Consider the following 13,840-nt stretch of genomic DNA (forward strand, 5'->3'; position numbering starts at 1 on the left):
CAGAGGAGATGGTGTCGGCAACTCTGAAACCTTGTAAGATTGTGGATTGAAGAGGACGGAAGCCGAATGGGTGAAAAAGAATGATTTTACGAGTATCTAGGATGAGGATGATCTAGTGAGAAAAATAAGGATGAAACCAATAAAAAACTTTCAAACATTTTATTTTATATTTTGGGTTCTGATTAATCAACTATTAATTATGGCGAGGTTTGTGTAATTAAATATAGTTTGTAGGTCTCTCAATCTTTCTAAAGTTTGTAATACATATATCGTTGGAATCGTTCTAAACGTAATTCTATTTTTGTATTTAAAACAATCAATAAAAAATAAAATGAAAAATCCCAAATGTTCCCAAAAATTTATATTTGGGGGTTTCTCGGTGTGTAATAAAGCACGAATGTCAATATTGCTTATTGCTAAAAAATAGGTTCAATTTTTTTTAACAAGAAACAAAGTTAATGTTCACTTTTTTGCACAAAAAAACTGAGGTACAAATTTTTGGGAATACCCTTAAATTTTAAAAATCTCTCATTTTTTGCCGGTCTCAGATTTTTTCGAAAATCACAAAATTAGTAATAACTTTGAACTTTGAAATGACCACCGAAAAGTTTAGAATTTGATTAACTGGATGTAATGGCACAAACGACAGCCTCGTAAATAAATTAGAACTGGATAAATAAAATAAAACCTTTGATGAGTTTTTGTTGACGTCACCCTTATTTTTCTCAATTATAATGAAATCAAATATAAAATTTTTTCGATATAGATTAAAAGAAGAAATATTATCCTTTCTAATAGTTGTAATGACGTGAACATTGAACAAAATCCCAAGGAGTTATGCATTTTTAAGTTTAACACAGGACATTGGGGAAATAATGCCCGCGACTGAATCCTGGTCAAAAATATATTTATTTTTGTTATAAAAAATCATTTATAAAGGCTTTAAAAGAGTGTTTAAAACGATTCTGAATTGATTTTGTTTTTCCAAAATCAAATTTTTTGTCTACATTTCTCTTTTTTCATTTTTATAACATTTTATATATTTAGTGTAACACGATCATTTTATAACTTGGTAAACATAAACAAATCGTTTACTATGTAATAAACTTAAATACGATTCAACAATGGCTACAAAACAAAATTTAAAAAATATGTAAATTACTTAAATTATATTTTTTGCTAGCATCCAAAAAGGTTTCATTCAAATCGATGATCCCACGTCCGTGGTCCTCATCAGTATTATTTATATTTATATATTAAAATAAGTTAAAAACTACGGATGATACGAACATATACGTCCATAAAATAAATTAATCATGATCCAAATTATAGCTTCAAAAACATCAATGAATATTTGTAAGTATGTGAACTATATAATTAATTATATAGGTGCAGTTATAATTATTCATTTTTTATGCATTAAACTTGTTAAAACATGGATAACTAAAACTAAATTATGTATGAAATGGAAAATACTTTGTGTCCTGATACTGCTGATAGTTTGGATCTTTGGTGAGCCAATAGAATGCTCCACTTGTAACGCCTCAAGTATGAACTTGGAAGAACAGCCGGAGTAAAGTAAAAATAATGTTTGCATATTTGACTGATTTTGCGTGGAAAAATCCAATTGGGAAAACAACAAATTAAATTTATTATCTTTTTTTAAAGTCTGATTTTTCAGTCAAGCGAATAAACTCCCTCTGTGAATACACGATTTGTTTATTTCCTAATTAGAACCAGATACGATTAAAATAAATTAATATTGCAATATGTCCTACAAACAATTTCTGTTTTGTAGTGTAATGATGTTTATGATGCTGGCATACCACCCATCATCCCTGATTATCCTGGCTATAATCAGATATGTTTAGTTCTTTCATAGTAAGTGTCCTTCTTGATGGTTTTGGAAGATTGAGTGGTGATGATGATGATGATGGATACTCGGAAGTCGGGGATTTTTGTTCCCCAAGCGCTGCAGCCATCTGGCTTATTGTAACATCCTAGTTCCTTAGTTCAGGGCAATCGACTCAATCCTTCTCATAATTGTGCTAGATCATTGATTAAGTCTCTACAATTCCTTTTCCTTGGTTTTCTTAGTGTCTCAGCTTATTTCTATTAAGCTGTTGCTTCGCATTTGAAGTTGCTATGGGAGGCCATTTTTTCTTCCTCATTGCATAACATTCAAAGAGAGGGGGAGTCATCATGGTAATAAGTAATAAATAGTACTATCATTCCTTTGACAATGTGTTTAGTCCTCCTCTCTAACTGAAGCATCGTGTTTGCCAGTCTTGGTGAGGGTTTTTTAACATAACCTTACTGTGTCTATCACCTCTAGAGTTTATCCACTTCTCGTTTTATCTTTTTAAGATTCATTCTGTGATGGAGGATTCTATGTTTGTTTTTGTTATCCCAAAATTAGGTTCAGGGCATATATATCGTCTTGCAGAGCCTCCTCTGGCCAGAGTGTCTTCTTTTTCGTTACCCAAAATTCCCCTGTGCCCTGGCACCCAAGATATCATCAGGTTGTTGTGTTTCCCCAGATTTTGGAGATTTTGTATGCATTCACTGACTAATTTTAATGTGATTCTTTTACATGCTAATGCTTTAACAGCTGCTTGGCTATCTAATCTTATGAGGATTTTTTGTCAGTGTAACGTCTTTTAAGATTTTCCAGTGTGTCCTGGTACCAAAGATATAATGATGTTGTGATTTCCCAAATTTTGGAGATTCCGGATGTACACAATTAGTACCCCTCCAGTTGATCCATTTCTCCCTTTGTCTATTTTGGATCCATCCTGTGATTTTTTACATGCTAATGCTTTAATAACCGCTTGGCTATCCGTACATAACTCGATTTTCACAATTTTTGACTTAACCCACTTTTCACTACGACCACTGATGCTGATATGCACAATTGACCTTGAAAGCAACATTTCCATATCAAAACCCACAAAGCTCCCAATCAAACCTCATTCAGCCTTGAAGCCTGTTAATTAATACCAAACCAATTCGGGCTTATTCTGTCAAATGAATGAGCCCGAAACACGAAATTGTTGTCATCGGCATGAAGCGACCCTTTAAGTTAGGAAGGCAGGTCGTTAACATAGCAGAAACAAAGAAAGATTTAGTACGCTCCCTTGAGGCACGCCCATCGTTTTGCATGGGAACTGAACAAACCATTCCCTATTCTAATATCCCCTGAGGATTTTCCTGGAGATATGAGCTAACCCACTTGTGTATGACTTCTTTCACTATACCATAACTGCTTTTTTTACGAGGGTATTTCAACTAACGAGGTTATATGAACCCTCAGCCGGTGTTTAAAAAAACAGCCCATTTGTAAGTATGACGGCTTCGAATGCAGGGCCGCTGGATTCGAACTCGGGACCTTCACCTTACACTGATGAGCGACGCGTCAACGCCTAAACCGTTGCCCCCCCCCCACAGCACCTTATCACGTCACTATTATTACCTTACTATCCACAACGACCTTAGCATTCCTTTTGTCAATGAAATGATCCGTTCTCGATTCCAAAAGTTTCACACTAACCTCTCGATCCACCCTAACCCTACTGCTTGAGCCCTCTCTACACATTTCTATCCCGAGAACCCGCTAGTAGCCTTAATCAACGATAGCCACCTAAAGTATGTACATTGATCAAGACCACCTGCCAGCTTTGGTTGGCTTCTTATGGAATGTTCCTCCGGGTGTAGCGCTGACATTAGTGTTGGTGCTGAAACGTGCTGTGAACACATTTGTAATATGTACAGGCTACAAATAAAATCTAAAAACAAATTGTAAACGGTAAGTTATTTTCGAGTTGTTGGTACACCAAAAATACTATTTTTATCGTTTTATTTATTTTTCGAAAAACTGCACACATACCTTTGGGGTTTACCACTTTTCCCACTATACTCGACTTACGCGATTGTATGTTAAGTTCCAAGCCGAAAACTTCATCCAAAAAGTACCAAAACACTCCACACATCATTGTGAAAAGTACTGCGTAGCCACCTTTTCTTTCACTGGCACAATAGAATTCTAACTTAAATAAAAGAAAACGTACACAAAGAAAGTGCTAATTGAATTATCTCGGAAGAAGAACAAAACAATACACCTCCGCTTGCTTGTGGAGTCAGTGCAAACAAATTGAATTCGGCTTATCTTAATGATTCAAACCGTCACGCATTAATTCGATTTGTCTGAACTTCAGACTTTACCTTGATTTTAATCAATCTATTTTCTTAGTTACGAGCGTTTTAAGCTGTAATAAAACGATTGATACGAGAATAGTTTTAAAATATAAGAAGCAGGGCGACGTTTTATTGGACTATCCAACATTTTACTATTCGAGTTTTTCATTTTTTGTATGTAATTAATATTACAGTTTAGTCAACGCAGAGAAACAGTTCCTTGTCAGGGTCGATATAAAATTTTAAGTTTCTCAGGAAAAAGAGACTTTGATCATCATAACAACGACAAGCACCGAGAATCATCCACCCAGCGTGTTGGCAGCCCGAGGTCAGACTTCTGCCTCATCCATCCAGCTAGCGAGGTTGAGCTCCAGGTGCTATCAATAGCCTCTTAAATACATTCTTCTTTATTTATTTCTTATTTATTTACGACCATTTACTTGGTTAGGAGTACGTGATATTCCATCACCTTTTACACATACTGTATGATTAATCTAATTGAGAGTTGATATGGTACACAATATTCCACTACAGGCCCTGCCACACTACACTTTTATGATAATAAATAAATTTAGTTGCAAAGAAATACAATACGAGATAACTTATAAAGTATTATAAACAGCAAAAAAGACCTTTTCCTTTGAAAGTCAGAACAGGGGACGTGCTCAAGCACAAATCTTATCGGGTTGCATTCATACAAGCTCTCTATATAGAACCAAGGAACAACATTCTTTAATTAGGTGGGTCACATCGTGCAACATTTCTCTACTGTCGGACGATTTTAGGCGATCTTTGTTTTAAGTCTTTTATAAATAATGTAAATAGGAGAGTACAAAGTAGACATTCTTGTCGTGCTCCCTGCTTAACAGCGAATATTTTCGTTCTACCGATAGAGGTCCGTTGCTATGTATAGTTTATATATTTGTTATTTTATTTAATTGTTATATTTATTTATACTTCTAATATTTCTAAATTTAACAGTTTATAACGTCACGAAAAATTTTAAAAAGTTTTTTATCATTTTTGAAACATAGTGCGTTTTTTCTTCAAATTTTTATTAAATTTCAATATCTTCATTCTCAAAAACACCCACCTCCGAAGACGGTGAGAAAAGTGAATGGGTCTGATGACCAAAACAGCGACGGTAGGCTATCTGATGCATAGCGGCTTCTCGCCATCTTTGGCTGTGGGTTTTTTCTTACCTCATTATCACTACAACTACTAAAACGAGTCTGACATTTAGCTAAGGTAGGCCAAAAACCGGAAACAACCAAACTGCAATTTGATCACAAAGTACATAAAAAGGATGTCTCACAAGTAGTACGAATGTCCTTGCATTTTCCATACAAAGGTTTTTTTGTAGGTAATTCGCGTATTTTCTTTAATTTTTTTCCTGTATTTCAGGCTTGGTAGTGTGTATGATGTTAATGCAAAGTCTTTTCTGTATGCTAAACATTATTACCTCCTTTCTATTGTAAAAACTGTTAAACGATGTTAAATTATCGTGTTACCCATGTTCCTCAGACTGATTTCTTTTTATTAAAAACAATTTTAAAATGTATTTCCTAGGTTAAAATCTGTTTAGCAATTAACTTGCTTCATAGGTTGAAGCTCATGAACAACACATATTAGATGATTAAATTGAATGTAAAACACATTATTTGGCTAAAATATAATATAGAAAATAATTAGAAAATACTATTTTAAGATAGGCCAGTCTAAGAAGTCTAGATACTTGTGTGCAGTCAGGGTTTTACAATCACATAGTGGCAAACAAATAATTAAACGAACCTTCCACCCCCAAATCTTATTTTAAATAAAGATATATTCGGAGGCATTAATATGAAGCAGGAATTACTACATGTGCGGATCCAACACTGAAGATGGCGATATATTGCAAAACGTCTGACGTTCTGACCCAGCGAATCAGGAAAATCAAAAAAATGATCGGTAATGACCAAAATACAGGACCCCGCCGACATGAAAAATCTCACATCACAAATAATTATAACTTAATTCATTATTAAGTATTATTTATTATTACGTTTACAAAATGCAAGTAGATTCGTACGACTTGTGAGAATCCTCTCGAAGTCTTGAGTGATGATCAACCTGTAGTTTGGGCGTTTCTGATCATTTTTGTCGATATCGCTTTAGTAATGGTGGCGTTTGTGTGACAACAAAACCCACCACTGAAGATGGCGAGAATTCGAAACATGTCGGATACACCTAAAATAGAGTGGTTAGGCAGGTCAAAACGACACGAAACTACCAAGTATGAAATACAGAAAGAAAATGAAACTACGCGAATCACCTCAAAAAAACCTTTGTATGTAAAATGCAAAGACATTAATTATTACCTATTAATTATTATTTATTATTGAAGTAAAACTANTATAAAATTATTATAATAAATATATCATAAAATGCATGGACATTCACACAACTTGTGAGATATCCTTTGCAGGGTCTTGTCCTGTCATCATCATTGGGTCAGTTTGTCATACTCGTTCGGTATTTCACACAGACATTACACTGAATATGGCGAGAAGTTGGACCGAAATGATCGGTAAAATCCAAATTACAAATTCACCAATCGTAAATACATTGATTCATGTCACACATGGGAAGGACGATGGGATTGATGCACCATTACATTTTTATGAATTTGTTGATGATTTATATATAATCATCATTATATGCATATGTATTTGGTAAGAGCCGTTGCATTCGTTCCTCTGATGTCAGCAAAACAAATCAATTAGTCGCCAGATAAAAGTTAGTTTAATAATTTCAATCGAGACGGAGTTTATTTCCGGAAAAGATGTTCCAACCCCGATAATGTGTATTCGTTGAAACAGATCAATTTGAGTAAGGTAAATATGTAAGGTTAGGGTTGTTTGGGGGTGGGGATCAGTGCTCCGCCCATCGCCCCTCCCAGCACCCTTCATGAGGATTCCAGTCAGCTTTCGGAGCTGCCCGAGTTGGGAAGGACTTAAAAGTGTTTGGACTTAGCCGTGGCACAACTTGACGACAAATCGAACGCGTAAGTACAAGCCGGAGGGCTTTTTCAATTTACGGCGTCTTCCCGTTCAAGGCCGGTCGATCCCAGGGTGGGAAAGCCGAGGTGAATTTTTCTCCCTTTACCCCTATGGGAAATTGAGAGAAAAAATTCACACCCTTTGCATTTTAAACTTTTAACTATTTGCAATATTTATGTAGATTTATTTTGAGAGGAATGTGAACATTTCCTTTTCTCTTAATCGTCCTTTTCCATGGCAAATTTTGAATCATGAGTGTTTTTTAATCGGTTTTTAAATTATCCCATATTTAATCAGAAAAAGGGTTTGTCCATTATCCCAGATTCAAAACGCCATTAATTAGAATGGAAATAAAGTTGGCGAAGCACTTCGCCGTCTTTCCTGCATTTTTTTTTTTTTATCGGGACAGAGGTTGTTAGTTGTAATTGAAGTGGTAGAGGTCTGATTAGTGTAGAGTCAAACGTTGACGCTCATTAAAGCTCCGGGTCCTTTTCACGGCAAAACACACCATTAGAGATCATAACGGCTAAATCCATAACCTTCCTCCGCCGACATGAAAAAAATGCTTTTCATCTTGCTAAAAGAATTTTAATTGCAAGCTTTTCCTCCTTTTGATTTAAAATTTTCTCCGAAATAAATTATTAGGTTCAGTTTTATCCCCCCCCCAAAAAAAATAATAAACAAAAATTTTCCTTTTTTTATTAATTTGCCGCACCGGTTTGTCGAGTTGCTGATCGGAAGTCTTCCCGCGGCAGGGAGATATAATTAATACAATAAGAGAGTCGTGAGTGACAGGATGGCCTATCGGAGCCATCTCGAACGTCTTCTTTCATCTCAGCCGCACAACTCTCTCATTATACAAACATTATCCCTACATGTCCCTCCCTTTTCTGATACTTATTAAAAGCCGGTCCCGGTTTAAAGCCGGGTCCTTATATAACGCACTTTTTCACCAGCCAGTTCCCGGACCGGAAACCGGCTGATTTTTCTCCTTGTAAAAAAAACGTAAAAAAAGAAAATCAATTTTCGGGCCTTTTGCCCCTTTTTTCAAATTGAGAAGCAGGACGGGAAAGTTTTTCTGTTGCCCCGCGAAGCTTCAACAACGCACAAGTAGAGATCCTTTCCATATCACTTGTGTTTCTTCTTTTATTTATTTATTTATTTTTTTTAAATAAAAATTTCACTTTGGCCTTTTTCCAAAGGATTCCCAACTTCTTAAATACCGAGGGGGAAGATATTTGCGAACGATTCGGTTTGAGACAAAATCAAATATAGAATATTCTAGGATGTAAATTCTTTTATGAAGAAAATTGAAGACATTTTTATGGAATACAAAATGAAGAAAATTCTCTTTCTCGTTTGAAATTTCCATTAGGTCTTCCAAGCATTATATTAAAAAACAAATCTTAGCCCAAAGTATTGTATTCGTAGTTGAACTGATTTTACAAAAATAATATAAAGGCTCGTTTTGATTTTTGGTGAAGATTTGGGAGAAATTCAGTTTGATCTTATGCAAAATACCGAATTTTGGTGATATTGGTACTGGTTTGTGAATCATGAAACATTTCCATGATCACCCAATTCTTTTCTCCAATTGTAATTGTTTCCCTCCAAGAGCCTTTTCATAGCATGCGCGATCTTTCTTTCCTTTCTCATTCTCACGCCTTAAATACTAAGGAAAATATATTTGCCAACGATTCAGTTTGAGACAATATAAGTACATCGAATATTCTAAGATGTAATTTTTTTTTTGAAGAATGTTCAAAGATCCATCCCTCGGTGTTTAAAATCGTGCAAGACATATTTATGGAATTCTCTATCTATTCGAAATTTTCCATTGAGTTTCCCAAAAATTATATTTAACAAAAAATCTATCCCAAAGTATACATTTTGTTTTCTTGGTTATAATAAAACAATATAAAGGCTCGTATTGATTTTTGGTGAAGATTGGACAGAAATGTAGTGCATCATGTTTTGATAATGTTGTGAGAATGAAATATTTCCAAGAATCAAAGAGTTCTTTTCTCCACTGTAATTATTTCCATCCAAGAGGGAAGGATGAGGAGAAAAAATATAGTTTCGAACGATTCAGTTTGAGACAAACGACAAAATCATAATATAGAATATTCTAGGATGTAAATTCTTTTTTGAAGAATGTTCAAAGATCCCTCCCTCGGTGTTTAAAATTGTGGAAGATATGCTTATGGAATATACAATGAAGAATATTCGCTAACTCGTGTGAAATTTCCATTAAGTCTCCCAAACAATACATTAAAAAAAAATCTTAGCCCAAATATTGTATTCGTAGTTCAGCGGTTTTTTTATGCATAGCCGATATGATAAATAAGGAAAAAACTATTTTTTTTAAATTAATGTAAAAGCTCGTTTTGAATTTTGGTGAAGATTGGGCAGAAATGTAGTTTGACGTTATGTTAATTATCGAATTTTGGTGATATTGTGTGAATCATAATATTTTCATGATATTGAAAGATCTTGTTATGGAATACGTTGTACCCGCACTGGTATACATTAATTATAGACGGATGGAAAAAATTCTTTTCTCTTAAAAAAAGAAAAGAAAATTTTAAATTAAGTTTAAAAAATGGAAGCTCATTCTTTGCTAAGTTTGGGGTTATCGCATTGCCCTGAGGAGGTACAGCAGAAATGTGCGGTTTTATACGCCTCCTGTTATTGCATAGAATTCATTTTTCATCTTGCATGTCCTCTCGACGTGCAAATTTCAAATTGTCGATTACTTTGGGCATAGGTTAGTTCGTAAGGTACCCACTTGTCGAGCTTCTTTACTTTACCAATGCTCCAGATGGCGATCAGCGGTTGATTGGTCAACACTAAGCTCTTCCGCAAATTCCCGTGTTTTCTTCGTGCATTTCCTTCAAACAACATTTTGGGTTGTCGATGTCCACAACGGAAGGCCTATCGCGAACTTCCCTGCCTCCAGATGGAAGTTTCTGAAAAATCGCTCTACCGTGCATTCGCTAATGCCTCCCTCCAACTGTATTGATGTTACGCGCGGTTTGAGCCGCACTTCGCCCAAGTTTTTAATTCGTAAAAATAAATTTGACGAAAATCTAGTTTGGACATATTTAATTTTGCAGGACCCCACTCTTATAAAATTCAATATGAAGTAAAATGTTTTGTATAAACGATAACCATAAATTAGATTTAAGATTAGCTTTGTGTACATGACAAGCATCTGCGAAAATAAGCAAATTTTCCAAACCTCCATTTATTTTGCACCAACCCAATAGATTTCCTTTTTTTTTTTGCAAAATAACAATTGCAATTTTTGCCGTTCGAATATCTTTCATACGAAGTCACGTTGGTTTTTACACTGCTCAAATGGTTTTAAAAATTAAAATACAATTGTAGACGTGGGAAAACTTTATGTGGCACACGTTGTTAGAATTATACATTGGGTGATTTTCGTATTATTTGTTTAATTAATTTATTTTTTAACTGTTTTAATTTTAATCTAGCTTTTGTGCCATCTGTGCTATTTTCCGATGATACACTTTTTTTGTGAAATTCGCTAATCTCTAAGAAGGTTTGCCACAGCGTAGTGAATTTTTGAAATTTGTTCTAAGATCTTCCGATATTTCATTTTGAGAGGTTTGTGCCAGTGAAACGTCTTAGTCGGACTGAAAGTGTTCAGTAAATGACTCATTCATTCTTTAGACAACTTCACATAGATTTAAAAAAAAACACCCCAAAACACGATAATTTCGATGAAAAATGCATAGGTAATGGAGAAATTTTCGTGTGGGAAAAGTCCGATTTTTCAAAATTTAAAATTTGTTTTTCGACAAAGTGAGTAGAAAACCCATTTTACTACTATCTTACAATTCCTTTTTTCCATATCATAGAGAACCGTCCTGTATATATATTTAAATAAAATCTTTTTATTACAGATTCAACAGAACAAATTGATTGGATTTTAGGTTTTTCGTTTACTATTTTATATTTGAAAGCGGAAAATGATGAGATTTTGTGTGATTTGTGTTCAAATCGCTCTTACTATATGGTCTTATGACTGTAACTAAGATATGCTGCACTGTTTTTAAAAAAAAATTTTTTAATATTGTTGAAATTTCTTTTAAGTAGGGACGTGAAAAGCAATTAGGTAAATTCGTCAAAGGTATAGTTGAAAATATCACCTTTAAACTAGCAATAAAAATATGATTTTACTTATAGAATAAATTAAAAAATTGTAAAGATTAGAATTTCGTAAATTTAAGTCGACGAATTTTTCTTATATCTTAAACTTAATATTTAAAACATTTTTTTTGTTAGAAACGTTTTCATTTGTTAGAAAATGTTTAAAAATTTAGTTTTGAAGATGTACATTTCTCTTTGGTTATTTGTTGAAACAATTCCAGATCTTTTTTCAGACAATCGTTTCGACTTCTTGCCATATTCAGGGAATGTGTGGAATATTTTAACAAAATAATAGCTTATACTGATTAATAAAAGTTCAACTCTGCGTCCTTAGTACAGAATCGTTAGGGTGTCAGGTTTCAGGGGCTTTTTTAAAATCTAAACTCACTCTTAAATACATTCTTTCTATCTACATACTTCTTTCTTTCAATATACAAAAAAGTAAACACAAAACATACTGGAACAATGGACGGAAATACTCGCTGCCGTGAATAATGAATTAAAAAATTTAAGAGTTATGTAGAAAAAATGGTTATGCATGGAGGGCGGTGGGGAGTCGAAACTGGGAGGATAGTCAGACCAAAATGATCGGAAAGGGTCAAACTAGAGGTTTTTTTTTTTTTTTTTAATATTGGCCTTATGATCTTGCATATTAGCCATAGTACGAATTCTTGTGTGTTCAAATTGGGGGTTATCGGGAAAAAAGGGCCAGAGGCGACGGTGGGAATCGAACCCACGACCGCGGCGTGAGAGTCTCATGCTAACCACTCGGCTACCGCGGTCCCCCGGTTATAAACATATTAAAACGTCAAACCGTCTGTCGTAAGTCAAACTTTTAACCCTTTAACATACCCTCCTTGTACGTCCGCAGTAACACTATTTATCCTAAAAAGGTTGTTCCGATTCATAGGGAATATTAAACGAACAAAACAGAATTACGTTGAACAAGTCAACATCCAGAACCTTTTTTTTTAAATTACATTCTTCAATGTCCAGTGTCCAGTATTGGTCTGGCGTCTGGAGTGTGGCGCCTTGAGCGGTGGATTGTTGCGGTGTTCCAGGGTGGGAGCGAGTGAATTCTCACCCCCCTTATGACAATTCCCACCCGTGCTTTGAAAAATGGTAGGCTTTTCCCCACCAAGGATGACGCTTCAATTATATCTGCAGGCGAGGAGTTTTAGCCAATTGAAAATATTTTATAATCTTAACTCTAACGATTTGTACGTGCTTGATGATTTACATAAAATTCCTAAGTTAAAATCAGTTTTTTTTTGTTCAGCCTTCATGGCTCTTAATCTTTGCCTCATTTTTTTCCCACGGGGGTATTTCAACTACGAAATTGTAAGAACCCTCAGGGTTTGTCAAAAAAGCCCAAATACAGGGCTGCTGGATTCGAACCAGGTACCTTTACCTTACCGTGATTAATTATTACACTGTACATACAGGTATTGTTTATTTGTAATAGTTACAAATAGTTATTTCGTTTCTTTAAATAAACGTTTAAAATAAAAAAAGAAGGTTGTTTGATGTTTTTATAAATGATTAAGTACTAATTGTAATGACTATTTGATTAATCATTTCTGAGCCCTGATGATGAAAGAATATCTTCCGAAAGCATGGCACTAAAGAAAAACTAAAACGTTGTTCTTCTCTTTTGAACTCATCTCGATCCACCCTTTTTTATTTAGAACTTACTCAGTTACAACAACTTTTACTTGTTTTATAAAAATACGTTGTTAATTTTACAACTCTTGCTATCCGGACATTTATATTTATATTTGTATTTATATTTATGGAAAGTAATGGAAGAATAACAAATTACTTTTATAATTACGTACTAATTTTTTTTAAATTATTCGACTGATTAAAAAAAAGATCTTTTGCATTTTTCATTATGGCGAAATAAGGATTTATTGTATTATAATCAATGTGAAATAATATAATTCTATAATAAAAATTATATATTTACAGGGTGTTTCTCTTTGAATGCTACATTGAAATTATGAATTAACCTCCTAGTCTATGAATTATCTCCGGTAATACACAACTCATATTGTTCTTGAGTCATTTTTTATATTAACAAAAAATTTGGTAAGGCCCATTTGAAAAAATTAAGTTGGCACAAAGTTTCCTTTAACTGAGATATTAAAAATGTTGAGACCACTTGCTTCAGATCGTTGGGTAAAGTATGGGGATTGCCATTTAACCTGTTGTCCTATAACCTTTAAATTTTGAGAAATCTGGGTGTTGCATTGAAATAGATACAAATCGTACAATTTCCGTCTGTAAGGCATTCACTCTTTCCACTGGTCATGGAGGATTTAATGGAGAAATTCAATTTTAGACTTGAGTATTTAATATGATTGGTGCCATGTGATTTTTTTTTTGAGAAAGTAAGATGCTGTCTGTTGTTACAAGAAGGAATATAG

At 34.1% G+C, this 13,840-nt stretch overlaps 1 protein-coding gene across 1 annotated transcript in view; it reads left to right on the forward strand.

The window, feature by feature from the left end:
• The first annotated feature begins 7,171 nt into the window (after positions 1–7,171).
• LOC106668894 (paired box protein Pax-6) overlaps positions 7,172–13,840 on the forward strand; it is a 165,416-nt gene continuing 158,747 nt past the window's right edge. The window contains exon 1 of the mRNA XM_024227243.1: positions 7,172–7,240. The gene's annotated coding sequence lies outside the window, so the exon portion shown is untranslated. The remainder of the gene's footprint in view (positions 7,241–13,840) is intronic.

Source organism: Cimex lectularius, unplaced genomic scaffold (genome assembly GCF_000648675.2).
Source record: "Cimex lectularius strain Harlan isolate CLEC.00 unplaced genomic scaffold, Clec_2.1 scaffold224, whole genome shotgun sequence".
Classification (NCBI taxonomy): domain Eukaryota; kingdom Metazoa; phylum Arthropoda; class Insecta; order Hemiptera; family Cimicidae; genus Cimex; species Cimex lectularius.